The sequence below is a fragment of the Gavialis gangeticus genome, unplaced genomic scaffold (genome assembly GCF_001723915.1).
Source record: "Gavialis gangeticus isolate Ggan-Ray unplaced genomic scaffold, GavGan_comp1, whole genome shotgun sequence".
NCBI lineage: Eukaryota > Metazoa > Chordata > Crocodylia > Gavialidae > Gavialis > Gavialis gangeticus.
This window is the reverse complement of record NW_017729004.1, coordinates 58,151,142-58,154,231: the sequence shown is the minus strand read 5'-3', so window position 1 is coordinate 58,154,231 and position 3,090 is coordinate 58,151,142. Positions and strand designations below refer to the sequence as shown.

The following is a 3,090-nucleotide window of genomic DNA, read 5'->3' as shown; positions in this document are numbered from 1 at the left end:
TGAAAATAGGGTGTTGAAAGCCTTGAAACCCTGTGAAATAAAAGATGCAGAAATAAATTTTGGTGAGGGAGCTTTTAGTTTTGACAGTCACTGCTGAGGGAAGGGTTTTAGTTGTACCCTAAGGGATATGTGAAAGGTGAAAAGGAAGATGAAAGTTGAAATAATATAGTTTGGCAGGTAGAAATTCTGAGAACAAGCTAAAAAGAGTCAACTAAAAGGGGCAAAGGAATTGAATGGTACTTTTAATTCTATGTCAAATATGCAGACAAAACAAGTGGGTTTTTTTAATTCTAAAACAAACACAGTATTGTCAATTAATCTGGACTCCCTTTACAATCTGATCCAGGGCCAGATTTCACGTAAATTGTGAGCAGGTGCACAATGTGAAGGAAGGGTGCAAGGAACTTTTCCCACCACTTTACACAGCCTGTGTAAAGGCAAAGCATAGCTGCAATTAAGGAACTCAACTCCAGGAAGCATAAGGGCTCCTTTCTCTGTTTGTCCAGTGACACAAATCATCTCATAAGGTATATGAAAATAGCAGGACTACTCTCCTATACCCCCGCACAGTGGCTTGTGGAGTGGGACTGGTGTGCTAATGAGGAGCAGGTGGAATGGAAGGCAGTATTCCATAAGGGTCTAGGAGCAGAAACACTTCCATGAACATTGTGGAATTAAATTCAGGAGGCATATATCTCCTCATATTCCCCCTCAAGACAATGAAGCTCCACACTACTCCTTTCCTGAGGCTCTTCCTTAAAGGCACAATCTGAACGCTAAATACACCAATTTAAATGTTGTACTTCTTCGCAATTATAAGCATCACACAAATTAAACGTCTATAAACATCCAGATAAATATTGTTACCTTTTACTTGATGCTATCATCAAGTAAACATTGATAAGTAAAAATATTGTGACAATCATGCAGTGTGAAAGTTACAGGTTACTTTTAAAAGGTTTGCATTTCACATCCTGTCATAAGCATACAAGAAAACAAGTAATCCATTGTGTTAAAAGTCATTTAGTAACTTGGATACAAAATCACTATTGAAAACAATACCATGAATGATTAAACAGCCAAATGAACAGCATTATCTGAAGGCCCAGCCTTCAAAAGTCAAATGACTTTTGAACAACTGGGTTCATGCTGGTTTGGAGCAACCATTTTGCCTGTCTGACCCACACAGAAAAGCTGCAGCATCGAGAGAAACAGACATTGCAATCTCATCACTTTCAACAGCAAATAGAAACATGGGATCTTAAACATGCATTTCTAATTTGAACAACACAACCAATAGCTTTTCTATTTTCCATTTTTTTCCAAAGGATGAAATGAGTAGGTATGCAATTTTATTACATTTTTAAATTCCTCTACAAGACTAAAACAACAGAGGATTGTTCTGTTTTATTCTTCATTAATACTATGAAGTATATATTTATTTCAATTATCTTGAAATAATGTTTATTAATTTATTTCTGCTGGCAAATCAGTAGAAGGTACTGGTTTAAAATGGTTTATGTGGGTTTTCACAGATTCTTTAAAACCTCTCTTTTTTCTGCTAAAATATCATTCTGGCAGGATATCAAAGGTACTTAATACTCTGTTCTGCCATCAAAAGGCAAATTTATAACATTAGAAAACACAGCTTTGAAGTTTAAATACCTAATGTTTCTTACATTCCTCCATGAAAAATCTGAGTAGGCAAAACATGCTCTCCCTTATTTCCCATGTAATCTTTCCTTTGGCAAAATTAAATCAGTACTTCACTATAACTACCAGGGAACGACTGTAGCTTTAACACTGCACTCATAACTGTTCAATGGACATTTGGGAATATTTAAATATGTCTGTTATTCTCTCTCTCAAATGTACACACACACACCTTTATCACATATATGTTTTAAGGAATTCATTAAAGTAAGACTGCCTAATCTCATAGCACCATTATGATTCTTCATAAAAACATAAAAATTTCCATACTGGGCCACCCAATGGTCCATCTAACCCAGTATCCTGTCTCTGACAATGGCAGTAATCGATGCTTTAGAGGAAGAGCATATGAACAGGGCATATCTAGAGTGAAGTATCACCTGTCATACCCTCACAGGCATCTAGTGTAATTGGTTAAAAGATGCCATAATATACATCCCTGACTGTTCGGCTAATAGCTATTAATGGATCTATCACAGCATTTGTAAGATTTAACAGCTAAATATATATTTGGGAACATATTCATGAGATAGTCAATGGTGTGGTGTTTAATAATTTCATAGCTGGGAGGGTTGGAAGGGAACATCAAGTCCGACCCCCTGCCATGGCAGGAAAAAGTACTGGGGTCAAAAGACCCCAGCAAGGTGTTCATCTAGCCTCCTTTTAAAGACCCCCAGGGTAGGAGCCAGCACCACTTCGCTTGGAAGTTGGTTCCAGATCCTAGCCGCCCTGACAGTGAAGTAGCACCTCCTGATGTCTAGTCTGAATCTACCCTCTGCCAGCTTGTGACTGTTATTTCTAGTCACTCGTGGTAGTGCTCAGGGGAACAGGGACTCCCCCAAAGCCTGCTAGTCCCCTTTGACTAGTTTGTTCATAGCCACTAGATCCCCCCTCAGCCTTCTCTTGTGGAGGCTGAACAGGTTCAGGTCCCATAGCCTCTCCTCGTAGGGCCTGCCCTGCTGCCCCCTGATCATGCGGGTAGCACTCCTCTGGACCCTCTCCATTTTATCCACATCCCTCTTGAAGTGTGGCGCCCAGAACTGGATGCAGTATTGTAGCTGCAGCCTGACCAGTGCCGCATAGAGGGGGAGGATCACCTCCTTGGACCTGCCTGAGATGCATCTGTGGATGCATGACAAGGTGCGGTTGGCCTTCCTGACCGCGTCCCCACACTGCCGGCCCATGTTCATCTTGGCATCAATGATGACTCCAAGATCCTTTTCTGCCTCTGCACTGATGAGAAGGGAGTTCCCCAGCCTGCAGGTATGCTGCTGGTTCTTCCTCCCCAGGTGCAGCACCTTGCATTTGTCAGTGTTGAATCCTGTTCTCATCCACCCACCCCTGTAACCTGTCTAGGTCTGGTTGCAGCCTATTCCT

At 40.9% G+C, this 3,090-nt stretch overlaps 1 protein-coding gene and 1 long non-coding RNA gene across 3 annotated transcripts in view; one reads left to right on the top strand and one right to left on the bottom strand.

Annotated features, from left to right (window-relative positions):
• PPP1R9A (protein phosphatase 1 regulatory subunit 9A) overlaps positions 1-3,090 on the bottom strand; it is a 350,009-nt gene that overhangs the window by 229,162 nt on the left and 117,757 nt on the right. The gene's annotated exons all lie outside the window — the stretch shown is intronic.
• The window catches only part of LOC109291424, a 27,073-nt gene continuing 25,105 nt past the window's right edge, over positions 1,123-3,090 (top strand). The window contains exon 1 of one of the 2 annotated variants that reach the window (XR_002095842.1): positions 1,123-1,338. This is a non-coding gene — a long non-coding RNA (uncharacterized LOC109291424). Of the gene's footprint in view, positions 1,343-3,090 lie in introns of both variants that reach the window. The other variant, XR_002095841.1, reaches the window with a different exon arrangement.